This window comes from Nomascus leucogenys, unplaced genomic scaffold (assembly GCF_006542625.1).
Source record: "Nomascus leucogenys isolate Asia unplaced genomic scaffold, Asia_NLE_v1 000798F_89052_qpd_obj, whole genome shotgun sequence".
Taxonomy (NCBI): domain Eukaryota; kingdom Metazoa; phylum Chordata; class Mammalia; order Primates; family Hylobatidae; genus Nomascus; species Nomascus leucogenys.
The window spans coordinates 46,454-72,395 of record NW_022097413.1 but is presented as its reverse complement, the minus strand read 5'-3'; the positions used below and the strand labels follow the sequence as shown (position 1 = coordinate 72,395).

Sequence of the window (25,942 nt, the reverse complement as noted above, 5' to 3'; positions counted from 1 at the left end):
CTCTTTCTACAGCAACCCCTGCGCCTCCCCACCCCAGCACACTGCAGCACACAGTCAGGTTCTCTCTTCAGGAAAGAACAGTCCTTGATGATGGGTCCAATTTCACAGACAAATGTAAGTCTAAATTAGACTCTGCTTTATAGATTCATGAGTTGGGATTGGATTCAGCACCAAGATCACTAGAACCAGGGCAGGGAGAGAGGGCAGGAGAGCAGAGCAGAAGAGAAGCTCTAGAAGCAGGGCAGGAGGTGAATGGCTCTGAAAATTTGTCTCAGAACGCACAGGGACCCCCGTGTGCAGGGGCCACCCTGGGCAATGTCTGAGCCTCTGCGGTCACAGCTTCCGCTGGACAAGTTTCCACTGAAGGGACAAGGACAATGGAGCAGTGAAGGTGACCCAGCTGAGGACTGACCACATAAAGCCCATGATGGACTGAACAGCAACTAGGCAAAGGCACCGTCCACACTCACCTCCTCACAGCCTTCTCCACCCCCACCTGCAACAGACTCAGCACAGTGAACATGCAGATTCTGGAAGATTCTCAGGTCTTTATTTGCTCTCTCAAAGTCTAGGAATTGACTTATTTAATTAACCCATCAACCTCTCATAGCAAATATTTGAGAAAACAAATTCATATTCAGATTCTTATTTTCAGTAGGGAAGTAAGAGGTTGCAGCTCAGTGCACATAAAGTTGAGACAGAGACGTAGACATCCAGCCCCACCTCTCTGGAACAGGAAAGATGACGGGAGGAAACACAGGTCAGCATGAGAATAGGGGTCACGGTGGACACGGAGGTGCGCTGTCTCTCCACCTCCTCACATTATGCTAACAGGGACGCAGACACATTCAGATGCCTTTGCAGAAAGAGATGCCAGAGTCTCTTGAAGTCACAAAGGGGAGGCGTGAAGAAATCCTGCATCTCAGTCCCACACAAGGCAGCTGTCTCAGGCTACAGAAAACAGCAGTCATGAACAAATTCAAGTCAGTCATGGTAAGTGATGACACTCTGAACAGCCCACCACACACTCGAAACGTCCCAAAGAATCTCCATTACCCAGGCCTTTCCCCTCTGCCCCATGCCCCCGCCCACTCTAGACCCCAAGAATCTCACCTTTACAAGCCGTGAGAGACACATCAGAGCCCTGGGCACTGTCGCTGGCTGGGGTAGAACAAAAACAGTACCTGGTCAGCGCCCGCAAGAGACGTAGGACAGGAGGAATTATGGGGTCAGTGAGCTCCTGCACACTCCCACCCCCACCACTTACACGCAGCCTGAGAGTAGCTCCCTCCTTTTCCACCTGTGGGAAAAAATGTCCTGTGAGGGGACTGGGAGGAAGCAGGGCCATGAGATCTTAGAGGAACCTCCTAGTCTTGGACCCAAGAGAAATTTCCAGAACTATGACTACAGACCCAGGGCAGGATCAGCAAACACGAGGAAAGCAGGTGTGGGTCCTGGACCAACTGCCCTCCTAAGGTCTGTCCTTAGCGGGGACCTTCCCCTGACTCATGAATGCTGGAATCAGCACCCCAATGCCATAATCATCAAGGTGATACATCTGTCCTTCATTGTCACATGTACTTCACGAAAGAGTAAGTCCTGGCACACAGGGTCCCAGGCTGTGTGGATGCTGCTTCCCAGTAATGAGGCAGGGAACACTTCTACCCGGGGCTTGAAACCCTCAGTGGGACAAGAAACCCAGACCCCACCCCTCACCCCCTCCCTACCTAAGCTCTTCCTCCTCCGCATCACAGCAGCGACCACAGCTCCGGTGACCACAACTGCTAGGACAGCCAGGCCAGCAACAACGCCCACGATGGGGATGGTGGACTGGGAAGACGGCTCTGGGAAAGGAGGGGAAGATGAGGGGCCCTGACCCTGTAGAAGGGCTCCTGCTTTCCATGAGAAGAGACATGACCCCTCATCCCCCTCCATACCCCATCTCAGGGTGACAGGCTCCGGCAGCCCCTCGTGCTGCACATGGCATGTGTATCTCTGCTCTTCTCCAGAAGGCACCACCACAGCTGCCCACTTCTGGAAGGTTCTATCTCCTGCTGGCCTGGTCTCCACAAGCTCGGTGTCCTGAGTTTGGTCCTCCCCATCCCGCTGCCAGGTCAGTGTGATCTCCGCAGGGTAGAAGCCCAGGGCCCAGCACCTCAGGGTGGCCTCATGGTCAGAGATGGGGTGGTGGGTCACGTGTGTCTTTGGGGGCTCTGACGGGAAGAGTTAGAAAATTCAGGCGCTTTGCATCTCTCATGGGACACCCTAGGGCCACCCATGTGACCAACCTGAGAATGGGCAGGACACCTGGGGTGGGGAAGGGAGCACAGAACCCAGACACCAGCCTGGAAACAGCCCCCTGGGATAATCTCCTATTCCTTGGAGAGTTCTAGTCTCTGAGTGGGGAACAGCGACTTCTGGTCCTGACCTGAGTGGAGGCCGAGGGACTCAGAAAAGCTGGAATCAGACCTTCAAACGCATTTAGTGTGAGGCAGAGAACAAGGCCTGAGAGAAAATTTCACGGTGCCCAAGGCTGCTGCAGGGGTCAAAGGGGACCCCTGATTAGTATTCTAGGGACTGTCTTCCCCTCCATTTCCTCAGAGACGTCATCCCTTAATTGTCCTAGAGAGCAGAGGGGGCCCTCAGAGGAATCTCAGGAAAACTCATGCCATTCTCCATTCAAGGGAGGGCGACATTCTAGGGCTTCTCCCATTTTCCTCCCCTCCTCGTGAGAGGCCATCCCGGAGATCTATAGGAGATGGGGAAGGCTCCCCACTGCCCCTGGTACCCGCGCGCTGCAGCGTCTCCTTCCCGTTCTCCAGGTGTCTGCGGAGCCACTCCACGCACGTCCCCTCCAGGTAGGCTCTCCACTGCTCCGCCACACGGGCCGCCTCCCACTTGCGCTGGGTGATCTGAGCCGCCGTGTCCGCGGCGGTCCAGGAGCTCAGGTCCTCGTTCAGGGCGATGTAGTCCTTGCCGTCGTAGGCGTACTGGAGATACCCGCGGAGAAGGCGCCCGTCGGGCCCCACGTAGCAGCCAAACATCCTCTGGATGGTGTGAGACCCTGGCCCCGTCCCCGCGGTCAGCCCAGTCCCCCGAGCCCCGCCCCGCCCCGAACAACCCGCGGGGATTTTGGCCTCAACTGAAAATGAAACCGGGTAAAGGCGCCTGGGGCTCTCTCCGGTCGAGGGTCTGGGCGGGTCCCGCGGCCTCGGGGCGGATCTCCGACCCGGAGACTCGGGGCGACCGGGGCCGTCCGTGGGGGATGGGGAGGGGTCGTGACCTGCGCCCCAGGCCGGGGTCACTCACCGTCCTCGCTCTGGTTGTAGTAGCCGCGCACGTTCCGCAGGCACACTCGGTCAGTCTGTGCGGCGGCCTTGGCGATCTGTGTGTCCCGGTCCCAATACTCCGGCCCCTCCTGCTCTATCCATGGCGCCCGCGGCTCCATCCTCGGACTCGCGGCGTCGCTGTCGAACCACACGAACTGGGTGTCGTCCACGTAGCCCACTGCGATGTACCGGGGCTCCCCGCGGCCGGGCCGGGACACGGAGGTGTAGAAATACCTCATGGAGTGGGAGCCTGGGGGCGAGGAGGGGCTGAGACCCGCCCGACCCTCCTCCCGGCGCGGCTCCCCGGGTCCTGCGCCCCCGCCTGCGGTCCCCTCGCTCCTCCCCACAGAGGCCATTTCCCTCCCGACCCGCACTCACCGGCCCAGGTCTCGGTCGGGGCCAGGGCCGCCGAGAGCAGCAGGAGGAGCGTTCGGTGCGCCATGATCCGCATCTCGGCGTCTGAGGAGACTCTGAGTCCGGGTAGGTGCGTGGGGACTTTAGAACTGGGACCACGGCGACGCTAATTGGCTTCTCTGGACACGCGACACCCAATGGGAGTGGGAACTGGGGACGCGTCACGAGTATCCTGTAAGAAGGACCAGGCACAGGTTGGGAGAAGAAGTGAAACTCAGGGGAGCGGGGAATCCCCAACGCTGCGCCTCCCCATTGCAGACAAGGCCCTCGGAGCCTGAGACCCTGAGAGCCCCGCCCGGGACCTGGGACTTCGTCCTGATCCCTCTTCTCCTACACCAAGCCTCTTTGTCACACTGTCTGCCTGAGTCCTGGACAAGGATCTGTCTGTGGAAACCAGGGAGAGACCCCCAGGCTGCGCCCAGCCCCTTCCCCTTCACTTCTCCTCCTGGAATCCCCGACCCTGAACTGGAATCCCTGCCTCCCACTCCTACCTCTCCCCTTGGACTCTTGTATAGGGAAACTGAGCACGGGGAACTTGATGCCAAAGAGTGAGCTCGCCTTGGGAATGGAGCTGTAGAGACAGGGGTTTTCTCTCTAAACCCGGTGAAGTTTTGTCTGAAGGCACCACGCAGATTCTCATAGAGACCAGTTTCCTTTTTGTTTATTAACACAGTAGGTAGCGCAATATTGGCAATCTCTGAATGATTAGAATTCCAATTTGTAAAAGACCTGTGTCAAAACAGCATTACAATTAAACTCTCAAAGCTCCTAAGTTTTACTTTCCCAGACTATGGATCTGTGACTCTGGGTTGTTGCATTTAAAATTATCTTCATTCCCTACCCCGAGTTTCCCTCTGTGAGTCCAGAACATCTCCTGAATACAACGAAGCAGGGTTTGTTACTGTCTATTGCAAGCGGGGGCCTGTAGTCATCACCTCAGAGTTGCGAGTGCTCCACGCAGACCCAATGCTCGTCACCAGCGCTCAAGCACTGCCTGTTTTCCTAAACTCTGCACATCCAAGCAGTGTGCATATTTTATCTGGACACTTGGTATTTTTGTAACTCTTTTTTTTTTAATCATAAGGAGCCAATTAGTTTTTAGGAAGTCCAACAAAATGTATTAAATACCGAATACAAAGAACCCCCTGCCAGGCCCTTCCACTGCTTTAGAGTCCTTTCCCCTGCTCCTTTTCCTCACCTCCTGCCTCTCCAGCCCTTCTGTCTGCCCCTGTCATCCCTCACACCCTCCCCTCCACTTAGTCCCTGCCACCCTGTCACTCCTGAATTGTGGCACTAACACTGTCCCCTCGCCACCTGCCCATGTCTGTTCTCCCCACAGTGCTCAGCAGTCCTGCTAATGTGAGCAAGTTCGTGTCATTTCTTCACTTACTATGGCTGGATTTTGGTCTACAATTTTGCTATATGTTTTCAATTTGTCTCATATCTTTTTGTTTCTGCTCCTCCTTTACTACTTTCTTATGTGTCAAATAAACATTTTTTAGTTTATGGTTTTAATTGTCCTAGTGGGTTTTGGCTATATTTCTTTACACTAATTTTTTATTGTTGTAAGAATGGAACCCGATTCCTTGACTTTTCTTACTGAAGTTCAGGTAATATTAAGCTGCATCCAGCAAAATAAAGGACACTTGTAACAGTGTAGTTTCATTTAACCTACCATTATACTATTATTGTTTTATATATTGCATCAATCTATATTATAGACTCAATGATACAGTGTAATACTTTTTGTTTTGGGCAAGTAGCCATATGTCTTCAGGAAATTAAGAAAATGAGTGCTATTTTTTCATGTTCATCTAAGCGACTTATTAAATATATTTTATGAACTATTTTGCAAATTCAATGATTAATTCCAGAGACTTTTTCAGAATTCCCTAGTGTTTTCTACATATGCAATGAAGTTGGTGACAAAGAAAGACTTTTGTTTCTTCCTTTCCTATCCATCTTTTTTCTTTTAAATGTGACATGTGTATGTGCATCATTTCTGTTGTTAATTGTTCCTTTCTGTGTATCTGAGTCACCGTGTAGTATCATTTTCTTTCACCCTGAAGCACTTCCTTCAAAATTAAATGTAGTACAGGATCCCTAGGAATTTAATTTTATGGCTTTGATGATCTAAAAATGTCTTTATTTTTGCCTCCTCTCCCCCCTCCCTTTTTTTTTTTTTTTTTTTTTTTTTTTTTTTTTTTTTTTTTTTTTTTTTTTTTTGCTTATTAGGGCATTTATTTGTAATAAAATTCACCAGTTTTAGCTGCGCTTTTTGTTGAATTTTGGTAATTATTTATGGTTGTGTAACTATCACACTGCCCAATAGAGAAACACCGAATGCAGAGAATCCCCTGCTAGGCTCTTCCACTGCTGTGGAGTCCTTTCCCCTGTGCCTTGTCCTCACCTCCTGCTTCCCCCGCCCTTCTCTCTGCCCTCATCCCTCACACCCTCCTCTTCCCTTAGTTCCCACCACCCAGTTACTCCTGAATTGTGGTGCTGTAGAGAACAGTTTCTTTTCCCTAAAAACCTTTCTTTCTGCCCCTTTCTATTTAATCCTTGCCTCCCACCCTAATCCCTTCCCTTCATTCAACCACCGCTCTGTTTTCTGTCACTGCAATAGTGAAATTTCTAGAATTTCATGGACATGCAATCGTATGTTATGTAGTCCTTCGTTGGGTCTCTCCCATAGCATAACGATGTTTGAGATGATGCCATTCACTCATTTTTGTTGCTGAGCAGCTGCTGAGTATTGCTGGAATCCCAGTTTATTCATTGGTTTCTATGTTCTCTAGATGATTGACATGTGGATTACTCCAGCTAGGGTTTGTTATTAATGAAGCCACTATAAATAACTGCTTACAAGTGTGGCCTTACATTTTTATTTCTTTTGGATAAATACATATTTATGGAATTGCTGGGCCATGTGGTAATGGACGGGTAGCTGTATAAGAAATTGCCATACCGCTTTACAAATTGGCTGCCACATTTTTTGCATTTCTACCAGCAATATCAGACATTCCTATTTTTTCCATATTCTTGACAGTATTTAGACTTATCATATGTCTCTTTGACTTCACCTATTCTAAGTGATGTGTGATGGTTTCTCATTGTGGTTTTAACTTGCACTTCTTTGATGACTAGTATTGTTGGCTATCTTTTCATGTTTATCTAAGCGACTTATTACATATATTTTATGAACTATTTTGCAAATTCGATGATTAATTCCAGAGATTTTTTCAGCATTCCCTAGTGTTTTCTACATATGCAATGAAGTTGGTGACAAAGAAAGACTTTTGTTTCTTCCTTTCCTATCTATTGATCTTTTTTCTTTTAAAATTATTTTTATTTGGTAGAGATGAGGTCTCACTATTAGGCTGGTCTCAAACTCCTGAACTCAAGTGATCCTCCCACCTCAGCTTCCCAAAATGCAGGGATTATAGGCATGAGCCACCATGCCTGGTCCTTCTGTTGGTTTCTTATTTCATTTTCTTGCCATGTGGCACTGGTTAGGGTGCCTCTTAGGTGTTTAAACAAGAATGATGAGAGCTCACATGTATGTTTACAAGGAACTTAAACAAACTTACAAGAAAAAAACCAGCCCCATCAAAAATTGGCAAAGGATACGAACAGACACTTCTCAGAAGCAGAAACGTGAAAAAAAGCTCAATATCAGTGATCATTAGAGAAAAGCAAATCAAAACCACAATGATGTACTATCTCCTGCCAGCCAGAATGGCAATTATTAAAAAGTGAGGAAACAATAGATGCTGGTGAGGCTGTGGAGAAATAAGAATGCTTTTCCACTGTTGGTGGGAATGTAAAATAGTTCTACCATTATGGAGGATGTTGTGACCATTTCTCAAAGATTTAGAACCAGAAATACTCTTTGACCCAGCAATCCCATTACTGGGTATATACCCAAAGGAATATGAATCATTCTACTATAAAGACACATGCACACGTATGTTTATTGCAGCACTATTTTCAATAGCAAAGACATGGAACCAACCCACATGCCCAGCAATGATAGTCTGGGTAAAGAAAATGTGGTAGATATACACCATGGAATACTACACAGCCATAAAAAGGAATGAGTTCATATCCTTTGCAGGGACATGGATGAAGCTGGAAGTCATCCTCAGCAAACTAACATGGGAACAGAAAACCTAACACCACGTGCTCTCACTCCTAAGTGGGAGCTGAACAATGAGAACACATGGACACATGGAGGAGAACAACCCACACAGGACCTGTTGGGGAGTCGGGGGCGAGAGGAGGGAACTTAGAGGATGGGTGAATAGGTGCAGCAAACCACTATGGCAGACTATATGTATGTAACAAACCTGCATGTTCTGCACATGTATCTGGAACTTAAAGTAAAATAGAATAAATTAAATAAAAAGAGAAAGTCATGTATACATGACTTACATGTATACATATGTTCATTGAAGCACTATTCACAATAGCAAAGACTTGGAATCAACCTAAATGCCCATCAGTGGTAGACTGGATAAAGAAAATGTGGCACATATACACCATAGAATACTATACAGCCAAAAAAAGAATGAGACTATGTCTTTTGCAGGAACATGGATGGAGCTGGAGGCCATTATTCTTAGCAAACTAATGCAGGAACAGAAAACTATATAGCACATGTTCTCACTTATAAGTGGGAGCTAAATGATGAGAATACATGGGCACACAGAGGGGAACAACACACACTGGGGTCCACTTGAGGGCAGAGGGTGGGAGGAGGGAGAGGATCAGGAAAATAGCTAATGGGTACTAAAGCTTAATACTTGGGTGGGTACTAATGAGTATAGAAATAATTTGTGAAACAAGACCCCATGACACAAGTTTACCTATATAACAAACCTGCACATGTATCCCTTAACTAAAAATAAAAGTTAAATAAAAAAAAAAAAGTAAGTGCATGTCTGGAAAGAGCATACGGTTGGGTTCTGTGTTTTTTTAAACCACGTCACACAATCTCTGCCCGTCATTAGAGTGTTGATTCATATAGGTTTTTATCATTATTGATATGACAAGTTTTAGGTCTACCATGTTATTTTCCCAGTTTCTGTTTCTCTGTTCCTCTTGTCCTGACAAATGACTTCCTATTAGAAATCATAGAAACAAAAGAAATTAGAATAACATCTTTAAAGTGCTGGGAGACAAAAAGGTCAACTAAGAATTCTACATGCAGCATAGATGTCCTTCAAGGTTAGGCAAATAAGGAGATATTTCAGGTAAAAGAATATTAAGAGAATTTGTCACCAGCAGATCTGTACAATAACAATTGGTAAGGAAAATTCTTCAGGCTAGAGGCAAATGATACCAGGTGGAAAATGAGACTATCAAAAAAGATGAAGATGATCATAAATGGTAAATACTGAGCTAAGTGCAAAAGGCTATCTTGCTCCCCTCACTTATTCTTACTTTATATACATAGAACTGTTTAAAGATAAGAAAAAGTTTTTTTATCGTGGGATTTACAACCTATATAGAGATATTACATATAATATCTATACCATAAAAGATGGACATTTTATAGAAGATAAATGGTCGCAATATTTTTATATTTCTGGGCACTAGTACATTATTAACTGAAAGTAGTCTGTGAAATGTTAAGAATGAGTTAAGTTCTGAAGGAAATTGCGACACTAAAAACCATTCAAAAGATCAACAAATCTTGGAGATGGTTTTTTGAAAACAAACCCTAGCCAGTCTTGAGTCTCATCATCCTATGATTTCAGAACTATCGTGAATACAAAAGTAATCAAAGAACAGTCCTGCCTAGAAAGAGGAGTTATCCCTAAATATGGTGGCCCTGGGACAGCTGGCCCTCCCTGAGGGACCTCTTCCACGTGGGTGCTTTCTGCAGGGACATTGTTGTCTTGCTCTTCCACTCTACTCACTGTCCTGACCCAAGAGACAAGGGGCGTCTGCTGCTGTGTCCACACTTGGAGAAGGAAACCTTGATGGTGTCAGTATATTACAAGCCGGGCATGACAGCTCACCCCCGGAATCCCAGCACTTCAGGATGCTAGGGCAAGAGGATTACTTGAGATCAGAAGTTGGAGACCAGCTTGGACAACATTGTGAGACCCTCGTCTCTAAAAGATATAAAAATAAGTAAACTTAGCTGGGCGTGGTGGTGGGCGCTTTTATTTCCAGGTATTGGGAAGGCTGAGATGGGAAGATCCCTTGAGCTTATGGATTCAAGGCTGTAGTGAGCTATGATCGCACCACTGGACTCCAGCCCAGGCCACAGAGTGAGATCTTGACTCAAAAAAATACATTGTAAAACTTTGCTCACTATGGGTTATTTTATTTGTTATTTATTCAGTGTGTATTTTGATTTTATTTTACTGGCAGCACAATAAACCAAGACATGCAGAAACTAGAAATCACATCCACTTTCCAGTGTTAAAAAGCCCAGTCCAGGCAGGTGAGAAGGAGACAGTCCTCATTAGCGCTGAGGATTCAGGGAGAATGAGATGGGCTGGGCAGGAAGGTTTTTTTGTTTGTTTGTTTGTTTTCTATGAACCAGTGTAACATTTTATTATGATAGAGTTGTTTTCATTAAAGAAATAGATGAAAATGATTAAGTAAAATCAAATGGCTCTAAAAGTCTTACAATGAAAACAACAGTCCTGCCATTTCTTCTTTCCATAGGCAAGCACTTTTAATTTTCTTTGTTTTTCCTTCTGGTAGTTACCTTCATGGGTTTTTCCAAATTATTATTTTTTTAGTTTTTCAAGTGGGTGCATATATTAATACATGTAATTTTTAAAAAGCCTCTTCAGTTTATAATGCATCGTAACGTCCCCTGCCCCATCCCTCCTAATTCTCCAGAGCAATGACTTTTAACTCTTTTAGCAATGTCTTCTATTTTTTTCCTCACATAACTACTTAGTCATTTCTTGATTATTTTATACATTCCACAGTGATTTCTTGATATGACAGATGAGGATTTAGCTCTTACACCATCACTATCTTCACTTTTCCTCCCGTATTGTCCCAAAGTGGTTACCAGATTTAGGGGCTAAGTAGTCACCACATCATTATGAGTATGTACATATTGCTCATTGTTGAGAAAAACAGAGTATTATGCTCTTACTTCCTATCCTGTACTTCCTTCTGCCCTAGAATTAATGATTGCCTAACCACCCTTCCTGCTTGTTTTTTTCATTTTTGCTTTATCTTCAATGAACTTCTTTCCAAATGCCCCAAATCTGGCAATAACTTATTATTATTTTTAAGAAAAGGGAATCTCACAATGGTGGGCAGGCTGGTCTGCAACTCTTGGGCTCAAGCCAACCTCTTGCTTAGCCTCCTGAGTAGCTGGGACTGCAGGCATGAGCCATTCCACCCAGCTAACATATTAATATTTTTACTGCTTTTTTTTAAAGCCAGCTCCATAGCTGGAATATTGCCTGTGTTGGATCCTATTTGCTGGATCCATGTCATTCTCTGGTTTGTCTACTCCTTCATTTTGCTGGAGTATTTTCTCCAATAGCTTCCCAACAAAGGGTACATGGAGGTAACCCCTGAGTCTTTGCTTGCCTAAAAATGTATTATTTTACCTTCACCCTTGATTATTTGGTTGAATATAGATTTATAAGTTGAAAATAACTTTCTTTCTAGAATTCTGAAGGCATGGTTCCATTGTTTTCAGCTTCTTTTTCGAGACAAGGTCTCTTCTGTCACCCAGGCTGGAGTGCAGTGGCACAATCCTAACTCACTGCAGCCTCGACCTCGCAGGCTCAATTGATCCTTCCAATCAGCCCCCTGAGTAGATGGGACTACAGGTGTGCGCCACAATGCCCAGCTAACTTGTATTTTTTGTAGAGATGGGGCTTCACCATGTTGCCCAAGCTGGTCTCAGGGGATCTGCCTGTCTTTGCCTCCCAAAACGCTAAGCCACTGTGTTACAAGCGTGAGCCACTGTGCCTGGCCAGTTTTTCTTTTATTCTCGCTCTTCTTCCTTCATTTCTCAAAGGCATCTCAAACTTAGTAGGCCTAAAACCAAAGTCAAACTCCATCAGAATATCCTGCTACTTCCATCTTTAAAATATATCTTAAATCACAGTTTCTTACTACATGCAACCCTTTGGTTCAAACTTCCATGATCCCTCACTTGAACTTAGAATTGGTTTTCCTGCTTCTGTATTTTTTAAAATCATAAAATATTTCAAAGAAACCATGTGTGGCTTTATACTTTTTACTACATAAAAAGAATAAAGATCTGCCAGGTGTGGTGGCTCACACCTATAATCCCAGCACTTTGGGAGGCCGAGGCAGCCGAATCACTTGAGGTCAGGAGTTCGAGACCAGCCTGACCAACATGGTGAAACCCATCTCCACCAAAAACACAAAATTAGCCGGGAGTCATGGCGCGCACCTGTAGTCCCAGCTACTTGGGAGCCTGAGGCAGGAGAATCGCTTGAACCCGGGAAGTCGGAGGTTGCAGTGAGCTGAGGTCGTGCCATTGTACTCCGTCTGGGTAACAAGAGCGAAACTGCCAAAAAAAAAAAAAAAAAGGATATGAAGAAGTTATATACTTAAACATGGAATTGCTTTAAGTGTTTGCCATTCACTGTTCCCATGCATGCCAGCAGCTTCTTACTGCAAACACCTGGTACTTGCTATATAGAGCAGCTGGAGTACGTTCCACCCACACACAGGACAGGGAGCCGACAACCAAGGAGTGGGGGATCAATACTCCAGCTTTCTCCCCTCCGTTTCCCTGTATCTCAGCAGTATGGAGCTTGTTACCAGTGAGAACCTGCTCACTGACTTTAAACTGGTTTTCTTACCTTCTCAGTTCCATTTCTCCATACCTCAATTGATGATTTCTGGTAAGACCTAGCAAATAAACTGCTTTCACTGAAATTGCAGTCTTGGAACCTGCCTTGGGTTCCCCAAAAGACAGAAATATATTCCTTTTCACATCACTGGACTTCCAGGTTGTTTTCAATTTTTCACTGTTACAAACAAGGCTGCAACATTTGTGTGCAAACCTCAGGGTATACATGGAAGAAGCTTTCGGTATTTCCCACTAGTGAAACCGCTCAGTTGGAGGGTATGTGCATCTTCATCTTTAATAAATACTACCAATATTTGAAAAGCCCAACAATGTCAAGGACTGGCAAGAGTCCCATATGTAATGGGTGTGGAATGTCAGCTCACTGTAGCAGGTGCTGGGGACTCAGTCGGGGTCTTGGAGAGGCACTTAGTTATAGCAAGAATGTTTCATAAATGGTATGTGATATATTCAAGATTAGTGGGGAATAAAAAACACGTTGCTTGGAAATAGTTATCCATAGATCTAAAGTCAACAAAAGTCTTTTTTTCTAATGTAAAAATATATACTGGTCCAAAGAGAGATTGTTTTCAAATTATTTTATATTTAATGAATAAAGTTATACATTACTGATTATTTAAATTGAAAAAAATAAAAATAAAAATAAAATTCATATAGAACCAAAAAGAACTTGTATAGCCAAGACAATCCTAAGCAAAAAGAACAAAGCTGGAGGCATCATGCTACTTGACTTCAAACTATACTACAAGGCTACAGTAACCAAAACAGCATGGTACTGGTACAAAAACAGACACATAGACCAACAGAATAGAATAGAGAACTCAGAAATAAGACCACACATCTACAACTATGAGACTTCAGTGACCACATACAATAAAGAATACAGTCTATACAAAAATAGTTTAGAAAATGTAATTTTCACAGTTACCACATTATAATATTGAAAATGTCTAGTTTTCAACTTCAAAAAACCTGAGTTATGATTTATGAAAGTATGACTCACTCACAGGAAAAGCAATGGAAAGAAATTGTTCCTGAAGAACAATGGACTGACTTACTAGACAAAGACTTTGAATCAACTGTCTTAAACATAGTCAAAGAGCTAAAGGAAACCATGGACAAATAACTAAAGAAAATCAAGAGAACTACGTTTCACTAAATAGCAGAAATCAATAAATAATTGTGAAAAGGAAGCAAATGGAAATCTGGAGCTGAAATGTACAGGAAGTAAAATGGAAAATTCCCTGGAGGGCTTCAAGAGCAGATTTTAGTATGCAGAATGAAGAATCAGTAAACACAAACATAGGCCAATTGAAATTTCCCATTTGAGGAGCAGAAGGGGAAAATGTATGAAGAAAAACAAACAGAAGAGATCGGAGAGACAACATCAAATATATGCATTTTGGGAGTTCTCAAAAGAGAGAAGGAAGAAGGGAGAAAAATAGTATTTGAAGAAATAATGACCCCAAACTTCCTAAATTTTATTGAAAACATGAATCTGGGTATCCAACACACTGAAACATTTAAAGTAGCAATAATTCAAAGATGTCCACACTGACAGACATTATAATGAAACTGTCAAAAGTCAAAGACAAACAGGGCATCTTGAAAACAACAAGAGAAGGGACTCGTCGAGTACAAGGATCCTCCATGAGATTAACTGCCAAGTGTTCTTCAGAAACCATGGAGTTCAGAAGACATTGGCATGACAAACTTAAAGTTCAGAAAGAAAAAAAAAAACCTGTCTCAACTGACAGTTGCATATTTGGCAAAACTCTCGGTCAGAAATAATGGAGAAATTCAGACATGCACAGGTAAATAAAAGCTGATGGCATTTGTCTCTGGTAAACCTATTCTACAATTAATGCTAAAAGGAGTGCTTCACACTGAAATAAAAGGACATTAGATGGCAACTTGAAGTCATATGAAGCAAAGAAGTACACAGCTAAAAGTAACTTCATAGGTAAATAGAAAAGCAAGTATCCTTTGGGGGGTGGTAATTTGTAACTCCTCTTTTGTTTTCTCTATTTAATTTAAAAGAAAATGCCCATCAACCGATGAATGGATAAACAACATGTAATCTATTCTGCAATGGAATATTACTTGACCATAAAAAGAATAATGTACTGATACATGCTACAACTTGGATGAACCTTGAAAACATGTCAAATGAAAGAAACCAGTCACAAAAGGCCATATATTGTATGACTCCATTTTAATAAAATATTCAGAAGGAGAAAATCTAGAGAGACAGAAACTGGGTTAATGGTGCCAGGGGCTGGTGGCAGGGGAGAGTGGAAGGTGACTGCTTAACGGGTACAGCGTTTCCTTCTAGGGCAGTGAAAATGCTCTGGAACTTACTAGTGATGATGGCTGCATAACATTGTGCACCTACTAAATGTTACTGCATTGTACACTTAAATGGTTACAATGGCAAATTTTGTGTTTATGTGCATTTTATCACAACTAAAAAGAGGCTGGCAAATATATTCCAAGTTTGCTTAGGAATCTGCCTATCTTTTCCCCGCAGGATTTCATCTCCTATTCAGAGCTCACCCTTGCTCTTCTGCAAGTAGAAAGCCTCCTTTCAGAACACGGTCCAAGATCAGCCAGGTCCAAACCCCAAAATGACTTTCTGTCTTGCTTCCAAATGCTCAGATGCAACTCTGGGCTATCTTCAGGGGAAGTTAGGAGATTATCCAAATAAGATGATTCACTGGGAGAAAGAATGTTTGGCTTTAATGTTAGGAAAGTTATGTTTGCATTTCTAAAAAGGATCCTGCTTACCAGTGAATATATGACTTTTGTATGTGCAGGATGGAGTTCTCAGCAGAGGAATGAAAGACAGCCCTAGGAACTTGATACACCTCATGGGTAGCTGACTGACCCACTCGTCTGCCACCCCCAGCTGAAGGAAGCAGCTAGACTGTACCCTTCGCCCATCCTTCAGTTGTATTCCACTGGACGTGGACCCCCTACAAGTGTGGACGTTCCTGGATCTCAGTTGCTCTTCCTGCTGTTGAGGAGTCTCCACTGGTGTGGCTCATGCCTAGGTGGGCTCTGCAGGAGGCTGAGTGACTCCCAGTTCTCAAGGCTGATATTCAGCGAACCCAGACCAAGCCTCAAAGTACACAGGGGCTCAGATTTTCATCTATGAAATGGAAGAATCCATCTCCCTCTTTCAGGTGTTGTGGTAATTTTATATATATATATAGAGAGAGAGACACACACATTTATACACAAACACATACATGACAATCAGTAATCTACATATTGATGGTGTTCTTAGTGTTGCCTTTATTGCTCAGCTGAACTCTATAACTAAAAATTGGATCATGGATTGTGAAGGAAGAACTCATTTCTTTTCTCTGGTGGAGCACTCAGTAGGCATTTCTGCCCTTTGGGTTCAAATGAGAAAGTAGCTTTAGCCTGAGGCAGAAAGAAGATTGTGACTATTATGATTATGATTATTATTATTATAATAAAGATAAGGTCTTGCTATGTTGCCCAGGCTGGAGTGCAGTGACTATTCACAGCTGTGATCATAGTGTACCACATCCTTGAACTTCTGGGCTCCAGCAATGTTCCTGCCTCAGCCTCCTGAGTAGCTGGGACTACAGGTGCATGCCACCTTGTCTGGCCTCATTTCATTGTTATTTTATTTCAAATGCTTTATTTTAAATGTTAAAATACATGTTTTTATATTCAAAAATGAAACCCTATTTGATCACAGAAGACTTTAAAATGCACAGACAGATAGAAACATCACCTAGGCCTTTCTTTAAAAAATCGCTGCTATTATATTGTTGAACCTTTGTAGACTGCAGTGCAAATGGTGGTCCCTGGATCTGTCTTGTGCAGTGGTGCTGATTTTCATTTTGTTATTTTCTATATATGTATTTTTATATATGCTGTCATTTTACAAAGTTGCATTCATGTGTTAAGGGTTATCTTGGATGTTGCTTTTTGAATGTATTATTATACAAGTAGTTTTCCATGTTATAAACTCTGCATAAAATTTATACACTTTTACAAGCCACATGCCATTTCAGAGAAGAAGATGTAACCCAATTTCTTTTGGATCCATCGCTTTCATTTTGTCTTGTTATAAATAATGTTTTGACAAGCATCTTTATATAGACAGATTCTTCTATGTTTGAAATTTTAGAAAATTCATAGAATACTCAAGTGATAAACATTAGGACACAGACTTTTAAACATTTTTAATTATTTTCATCACATTGTCACACTGCTTCTCTAAATTATCATACTGACGTATTCCACCTCACCTTTCAGGACATGCTAGGACTCAAGGCATTTACGGATCTGGAATCACAGAGGGGTGTTGGGGGTGAATGTTGAGTGGAATCACAGGGTCTTGAGGAGAACTACCTCAGAGAAGACCATTACCTTTTCCTTAGGGAAAGCTGGATTAACTTCGCCAAATGTGGTTGAATGTAACTGGCAAATAATTCTCAGAGGAATTTAGGAGTTCACTGTCTTTAGCTTCATTAGGATCTGCCCAGATGTCCCCATTCTGATTTTCAGGATCCCATTTATTCCCAATCAATGCCGTCACTTAAATAACAAATTCTTTAAGTTTGGGATTTGTTTTGTGTTGTAATTTAGCCACCCGCAGAATGAGATGCTGCATTTATTTTTCAGAAATTTCAGCCCTGCAGCTACAGGAGATTAGGATTTCATTCAAAGGAAACAAAGAAACTTTTAGGTGATTTATGTGACTCATGAGCTGGAAGTTTGCAGCCCTGAGTTCATCTTTTTCTTTCCCCATTTTGTCCAGCACAATTGGCAAAAATCAGCTAATCACCTTATAATAGCTAGTTTAACAAAGTCTTCTAAGATCTCAAATACATAGTCACCCAGATCTTATAAGTATTTGATTAGGTCTATCCAATGGTGATATTCTGAGTATTCACACTCTCTGTACTAATGGAAATAGAGTCATTTGTGCCTTTAAATCCAAATAGATTAGAGAAACAATTCAATAAACCCCCCCACCAAATTCAGTACATTCATTCTTAAAATTCTGTTCCAGTGTCCCTGTGCCCCAGTAAGCTGGGCTGGACATGGTCTGAGGCTAGGTGGGCCAAGGACAGCAGGCTCAGCTGGGGTACACTATGCACTGGTGGGTCAGCAGCCCACAATGGTGCTGGGTTTATGGGCACCAAGCCCACTCGGGAGTTGCACACACTGAGTTGGCTCCAGTGGCTCCCAGGCTTCTAAGGGGCACTCTCCTTCTGCTAGTGCCAAGCTAAGCTGTGGGGTGAACATGCCTGTGAGTGCTGCCTGACAAACTGCAGCCCCAGCCCCTGCCACAGACACCCAGGTCTGCACCCTAGTGCTTTGTATGGCTGTGGCCATTCAGGCACTACTTCAGATCTCCTAGGACTGGAAGCAGCCTGTCTGGGGGAGACCAGCAGGATGTCTATGGAAGGCTGCTTCATGCTACAAGGGCAAGAGTTAAGTCTTTGGGACAGAGGCTGATTGGCAAAGTTGAAAATGTTGCCCCAGGCCCTTTTGGGGATTATTTACCAGCCCCTGGTTTGAGCATTGTCTGGCAGGACCCAGGCTCTGGGAGCTGATCTTCCCTCACTCAAGGCCTGCTGCAGCCTCCCGCTGAGGTCTTGAAACCATCAGGAGCAGTTGTTCTTTGGCCTCAGGGACACCGCAGGGCTGAGCTGCTCCCTGCCTGGAGGTGGTCCCATGGGGCCCACTGTCTGGGTCAAGGATGGTGCAGAGCTGGTGTCCTCAAAATGCATCCTGGTGGAGCCCCAGCAGTTGCAGGTGCTGACTGCTTCTCACAAGGACCCTGGAGGCCTACAGCTGCGGCGACTCACCCAGCACGAGTGGTGCCACTCATTGTGCACATGACAGATGCTCCATCCTCAGGAGATGACAAAGACAGGGAGGACAAGGCTGAAGACACAAGTGCATCATCTCCTGCTCACCTCATCTGGCACATTAGAAACCTGTCCTCAGCTCATGCACAAATCCACCTTTGGGTGGCCACAGGCTCCAACTTACTACAAAGGCCATGTGTACTCCGTGTAATCAACACACCCCAGCTCCTTCCCACCTCCAGTCATCTCACTGTATCTGACATGATGCCAGCAGTGAGGGCCAGAGCCCTTGAGCAGATTGTCTCAGCTCAAATTCCAGCTCCACTACTTACTGCTGTGTGACCTTGACCAAGTCACTTAACCTCTCTGTGCTTCACAAGCTTCCTTTGTAAATGTGTGTGTTCACATATGCCAAGTACCCAGAAAGATGCCTGGCACATGGCAACACCCACCACGGAGTGGTAGCTGCAATTATTGCCTCATTAAAACAGAGGAGATGTCACCCATCTGGGCTAGAGACAATTTGGGAACTCCTGATCGGCTGCTGGTTTCAGGTGGGGAATCCTGTAGGACCAGCAGGCACACGGCTGCCTCAGTGCAGCTGGCACAGGGCATCACCAGCCCAGAGCAACTCGGAGCTCAGAACACTCTGGGCTCCGAAGTCCAAGCTGCTGGGGCTCAACTGTGGTGTCAGTCACAGTGTGGACCCCTCCCTGTGGAGTCTCCCAGGCTCAAATTCTTCCCTTGACTCTGGAAATGCAATCCCAACACTGACTCACAGAGAAGTTCTGAAGGTTAAGGAGGAGACATGTGAAAAGCACCTGGTGGACACCAGGGATGCCAGTGTGGCTGAGGGACAATGGTGGGGCAGAGTGGAGGCAGGTGCCCCCTCCTCAGTATACCTCCCCCAGCCCCTCTCCAGGCTCTCACCAGGCCCCACCCCGGCATGTCTCCAGGTTCCTCTTAGCCCTGGTTACCCCCAGCCCTGCAGTCAATCCCTGAGCTGGGAATGGGCCCTTGAATCCACCCTGTCCTGCGTCACAGTGTCATCCACTCGGGCTCACATTGCCACTAGGCCACCTGGCAGCCAAGGGATGGGGCCAAGTTTTGTGTTTTCTGAAACACGGCTTCACCTTCAAGTGCGGGTGATGACAGTGCCACACAGAACAAATGTTACCGCCCATCCTCATCGACCGTAATTTTCCAGTTTTCCAACCTTCAGTGACCAAGGAAGAGCATGGCTTCTACCAGAGGGCACGAGGTCAGCAGTCAGGGGCAACCAACACGCAAAGACACCTGAAAATAGACCCCGCAGGGAAGCACAAGTATTCACTGAGGGTGGGAACCCCACAGATCTGGCCGTCTTCAAGCACATCAGCGAGATTGCCACGGGTAGCAACTTAGCCAGAGAGACTTACTTGCCTCCTCAAAATCGTAAAATTATGTAACATAATACTTTAAAATCTTCTTTCAACACAAAACTAATCTGAGCGCTGTGGCTTCCGGTGAGCCACTGGGGCAGACGGCATCGTCAGGAAGCCTGGCTCTGTGGTGCCCCAACCTGCCAGAGCCCAGGATGGCAGCAGCCTCCCCAGAAGCACCTGGCAACTCACCTGCACAGGGCCAGGGTCCCAGCTCCCCACACCGCAGCCACCATACCTTCTCCTGCTTTTTTTTTTCTTTCTATCGTTCTTTTTTTTTTTTCAAATCTCAAGGAGAAACACACAGTTGCCAGAGGGTGGAAGGTCCTGTTCATCCACATTGAAAAGCGCAAGTATTTCTGTTAGAATCTCCTGTTTTACTTTAGGATGCTGACTCCAGTGTCCATCTCAACCTGGGCATTGCACTGCCACCTTCCAGAGGAGAAAACCTAAGTAGTGCCTTGTGAAGGGGCAGCGTTTCTCATTTCCAACAACGTCAGCCCCACAGCCACCAGATGAGCAGATGCGGGACACAGGGGAGGACCCAGACCTGCTCTCCTCCCACACTACATTCTTGAGTCTTGGAAAGAGTTGTGAAAATGCCACAGGTACAAACACCTGTGGGCCACTCCCACAGGGACAGATCCACGAGGCGGTGCCGCTCATTCCCAGAACCTCCTGCCACGGGCTGCACTTACACAGTGACTCAAGGCCGACCAGGGAGGATGCCTGCCAGGATGTGTCATCCTCAGCTCTTCAGGACATGATGCCAGCAGGGGCAAAGTTATCCCCGGCAACAAGACAGAGGAAGAAAGGAAGGACAATGTAGCAGTAGCCCCCATGACCAAGAGAGACGGTTCCAGAAGTGCAACTCCATATGCAGATGCTGTTGCTGTGCGATTACACTCCAAGAGGGGAGTCCAGCTGGCTCTCAGGGTGCTTGCTGCCCTCAGCTGGGGGCCTGCAGGACGTCAAGTCCTGAGAACACCACGTTCTAGTGGAGTAGGATGAACTGACAGATACACAGCAAAGCTCCACATACTTCTCCTTTTCTTTGTGCCTGCAAAGTTCTTCTTCAGCGTTTCCCTCTTTTCAGCTACTGCTGCTGGTTGGTTGAAAAAAAAAATAGGACAACAGTAAAAATTGGAGACGAGTCTTTGGCCATGAAGATAAATACTGGCTACCTCCCATATTTTCAAGCGTGTGTGATGGTTGCAGTTTTCCAGCTCACCTTGGAAGGGATGAATCCAGAAAAAGCTTCTGTTACAAATCAAAATGGACATGCCAGAAGTATTAGCTCAAATCAGCCTTGTCCTGTCTAACCACTTACTGACCCAAAATACCACTTGGACTATTAATCTCGGTGGCTAGAGAATGGAGCTGGAGAAGGAGATGTTAGATCAGGGACAAATAACCATGTTATAGTGGGAATAGAAGATGGAAAACCATTAGTTCATAACCATTTGAATCACAGCAAGGTGTATAAACACACATTAGTGAGTGATAGTTTCAGTTCTATGCCCAAGAAAATGATCAATGGAGTGAAGTAATTGAACTATCACAGAAGATGTATTTGTATTTTTTAGTTTTTCAACTTTCAGTTTCAGGGGGTGTATATATATATATATAATATTTGTGTGTATAAAATAAAATATATATATATATTTTTAAAGAAAGCCTTTGTACGGTTTGCTGGAGCCACAGAAGCACTGCTCCAGAGCAGAACGATGCCTTAATCTTCAGTGTTCAATTATACAATATTCACTCGCAGCTACAAAAGTGACTTAATTTTCCTCTGGAAATAGTGCTTGCCTGTTATGAGATGTTGTAATATTTGTGAATCATCATCACGTGTTAACATGCCACATGGAGTTTTTGATACCTGATTCACATTATTAGAGTTGCTTCTTAGTATTCATTTGAATTTTCACTCCAAAAACACAAGCCAGAAACTTAAGTGAAGGACACCTAGGGCAAATAGTGGCTGAAAGTGAGGAAGATCCACATTACTGTTGCTTGTACTGTAAAAGGAAAAGAAAACAATTCTTTTCTTATTTGCTAATTTAATTCTTAATTGCTAATTTATAATTATGCTTATATACATTTCAACATTTTAATAAAGTATTTTGTATGGTGAGCTATAAAATTTTAAAAAGGATTCTGTTCCTTTAGAACCACTCTTCATACCACTGTCCCTATCAGTGTGGATTCTTCAGAGAAGCAGAACCAATAGTGTCTGTGTGTGTGTGTGTGTATTTGTATTTGTTTTCATATTATGATATTTACTCATGTGATTTTAGGGCGGTAAGTAGGAAAATCTGCAGGACAAGCCAGCAGGCTGAAAATGCAGAAAGAAGATGTTCTAATTCTGAGGCAGGATTTCTTCTTCTCTGGGAAACCTCAGTTTCTGCTTGCAGTCTTCTACTGATCGGATGAGGCCCATCCACGTTATTGATGGTAATTTTCTTTTTGTAAAGTCAGCTAATTCAGCATGGGGAAGGGGGCCATGGTAGACATGGGGGTGGGCTGTCTCCCCACCTCCTCACATCAGGCTAACAGGGACGCAGACACATTCAGATGCCTTTGCAGAAAGAGAAGCCAGAGTCTCTTGAGGTCACAAAGGAGAGGTGTGAAGAAATCCTGCATCTCAGTCCCTCACAAGACAGCTGTCTCAGGCTACAGAAAACAATAGTCATGAACAAATTCAGGTCAGTGGCCATAAAAGGTAACGCTCTGAACTTCCCACTACACACTCAACGTGTCCCAAAGAATCACCATAATCCAGTCTTGTCCCCTCTACCCCATCCCCCTTCCGCATAAGGCCCTCCAGGACGTCACCTTTACAAGCTATGAGAGACACATCACAGCCCTGGGCACTGTCGCTGCCTAGGGTAGAACAAAAACAGGACCTGGTCAGAGCCTGCAGGAGATGTGGGGAGGAGGAATTATGGCAAAGGTGAGCTCCTCCACACCCATCTCCTGCACTTACACACAGCCTGAGCACCTCCTTCTCTACCTCTGGGAAGAAATCACCCTGTGAGGGGCCAGGGAGGAGGCAGGGCCATGAGGTCCTAGAGGAACCCCTTAGTCTTGGACCCCAGAGAAGTTTCCAAAACTGTGACTGCAGACCCAGGGCAGGAAACATGAGGAAAGCAGGCGTGAGGACTGAACCAACTGCACAGTATATAAACACATACTTGGTACATAGGAGATGCAAAGTTAGCTTTGGTCTTTGGTGAATTAATGAATATGATTGTATTAAAATGTAATTGCATCACATAAAAATTATAAAATGAAGAATACCAAAAAATTAGGAAAGATTTTATTTTATGCAAGGAGTGTACATTTCAATTCACTAATTTATTCCAATAGAGAAAATGTGATATGCTTATCTGTTGTGCCTATGTATGAATTTTCTATTACTGCATAACATACTACTACTAACTTCGTGGCTTTACACAGCACTTATTTATTTCTCTACATTTCCTTAATGCAAAATCCAGGCCCGGTGTGAATGATTCTCAGTTCAGGATTTCACAAAGCTGTGTCCTCATCTTGAGGCTGCGGTCCTCCTTCAAGCTTATACAGAGCTTGGTGGCAGAATTCAGTTTCAGGCAGTTGTGGGACTGTAGTCCTTGTTCTTTGGCAGCTGTCAGGTGGAGGTGGGGTAGAGCTGCGCCCAATTCCTGGTGCCCACCAGCATCCTTTGCCACATGGCCCCTCCATTTTCAAAGCTCACAGCGGAGGAAGCCCCTCACGTTGAATCTCGCTCACACTGTGAATCTCTTTGCTGAGGAAGAAACAAGTTGTTTTAAGAGCTCACCTGATTAGGACAGTCCAAGCCAGGATAATCATGGCATTAAAGTCAACTGATTTGGGACCTTCCTTATATCTGCAGAATCCCTTCACAGCAGCACCTACAGTAGTGTTGATTGAGTAACTGGGGAAGGTGAATAACCAGGGGTGGTTATTTGGAGCCCATCGCTGAATCATCCTCGCATAGCCAGGATCTTCCTTTTCTGTTTAATTGGGTCACAGTAGGAAACTGAAGTTCAAATAAACAGGTTGTTTTGAATGGTAATAAAATACATCGTATTGATACATGGAAATTCTGAAATCTTAAAATCAAATAACATTGAATATCTTCTAGTTAATTTACAGCAAATAAAAATTAAAGTGATAATTCATTCTCTCTTTCGAAGCTCTATTAGTTGTCTATTGCTGCATAATAAATCATGTAAAGCTTAGCAGCTCAAAACAACAAAGACTTAGCATCTCCCACAGTTTCCAGTGGCCAGGAATCTGGCAGAGATTTCCTTGAGTGCTTCTGGCTCAGGGCCTCTCACAAGGTTTATTGGGGGACACACCTGTCAGAGAATATAGGGAGGGAGCCAGAGAACCCTGGGAAAAGTGGCAGGCCCAGAGGCAAGGCTGACTCCAGTCCTGGACAAAAGGAGAGAAAGTTTGTTGGATGCATCCTAGACCACAGGCAATCTAAAGAGAGTTGAGCGAGGCCATGGAGGAGTCCTCCAGCCACAGATGGCAGACAGAGGAGTCCCGTTGCCGAGGAATGGCCTGCCTTAGGGTCCCTGCTGCTACCCACACATCAGTGGCTGGGAACAGCCCATAGGAAGCAGGGCCTCTGCACCAATGCTGCTGAGGATGTCAGAGCACAAGAGCGAGGCCTGGGGAAATTACCTGGGAAAGTGGCTCAAACCTCCCTCCTGAGGGGGCTCAGTCTTTGGAAATCAAACTCTCTCAAACTGGGTTGCTGGACGATTCTGTTCACATTTACAATGGGACAAGGGGAATGAGGAGGCCCCCACGTGAATCTGTGGGTTCCAGACAAACTCCTCCTGCCCGTATTGTGTAGCAGCAGCCCTGCCTCCTCCTAGGGATCAGGGTCCATCACCCCTGCCTGGAGAGGAGGGGAGTGCTCTTCTTCCCTGCTTGTCTCTGGGCCTGCCTATTCTGTCTAAACTTCCCCGCAGGCAGCTGTGATGTGTAGTCAATGGGCTCTTGTTTGTCCCCTTGCCCAAGTGCCTCCCTGTGGAAAAGCAGGACCTCCTACACTACAAAGCCCAGATTTGGGAGATGAGAAGTGCGAATTCCACAGTGGGTGAATGTAAGGGATGGGACATGGAGCCACGCCCTCTTCCATCCCTTGGTTTCTGGACCCAAGTTTCTTCCTACTGAGAATACAGCACCATAGTGATGTCTCTGATTCAACAAATGCACTGTGTCCTGAAAGATGGCACCCATTCCTCAGTGTTTCCTCCAAGATGGTTCTGAGTTGTGCCTGTTGAAGGCCTGTCCAGTGTTCTGTGTGGCCTGCAGCCCCTGCATTGTGCAGATCATGATAGGATCAGTGGATCCCCTGGCCATGGCCCATGCTGCACCTACTTCCATTTCCCTGTGAGGTGGGTCTCTCAGGAAGATGCTACGCTGAGAGTAATTCCAAAGCTGTGGATCAGGAATGTCAGCAGCTCCTGGATAGTAGTGCTGGCCGAGAGTCTAAGAATAGGGAAAAACAAGCCTACCCCTGGAGGAAGTGTCTATCCCTGTGAAGATGAACTTCTGGCCCTTCCATGATGAGGCTTAATGTGGTCAATGTGTCACTTAGTGGCTATTTGATCACCTAAAGAAATAGTGCCCTCGCAGGGCTCATCAGGGCCTATCATGGGTCTCTAATCCTGACAAGTTGGATATTCAGAGGCAGCAGCAGCTAAATCGTCCTTGGTAGGTGGGAATCATTGCTCCTGGACCCATAGGTAGCCTCCAAAAGATGAGGCTACCTATGGGTCCAGCAGCGCTGACTCCCACTTGCCAAGGCCATTGAATGACCTGGCAGAATGGGCACGTGAAGGGAGCTATTGTGTTTGCTGCATTCATGCGCCCATCCTGCCAGGTCTGAGGTGGCCCACAGTGAAGGCTGGCTAACTTCCATTTGTCTTCCTGGTTGTTCAGTGCCACCTCAGGGACAGGTATTTTCTGGGCAGATGGGGTGTTAACTTGGGGTTCAGGCTCATTCCACATGGACCATTTCCATCTCATGATGGACACTGTTGGGCCTGTCTGATC

The 25,942-nt window shown here is 45.2% G+C and overlaps 1 pseudogene across 1 annotated transcript; it reads right to left on the bottom strand.

Moving 5' to 3' along the window:
* Window positions 1–526: 526 nt before the first annotated feature.
* Window positions 527–3,822, bottom strand: LOC115834248 (annotated as a pseudogene). Its single transcript, XR_004029240.1, has 7 exons — window positions 3,708–3,822; window positions 2,789–3,579; window positions 1,938–2,213; window positions 1,728–1,844; window positions 1,268–1,300; window positions 1,114–1,161; window positions 527–951 (listed from the first exon to the last, which is right to left on the bottom strand). The product of XR_004029240.1 is annotated as an HLA class I histocompatibility antigen, B-67 alpha chain-like (transcript).
* Between the last annotated feature and the right edge of the window lie 22,120 nt (window positions 3,823–25,942).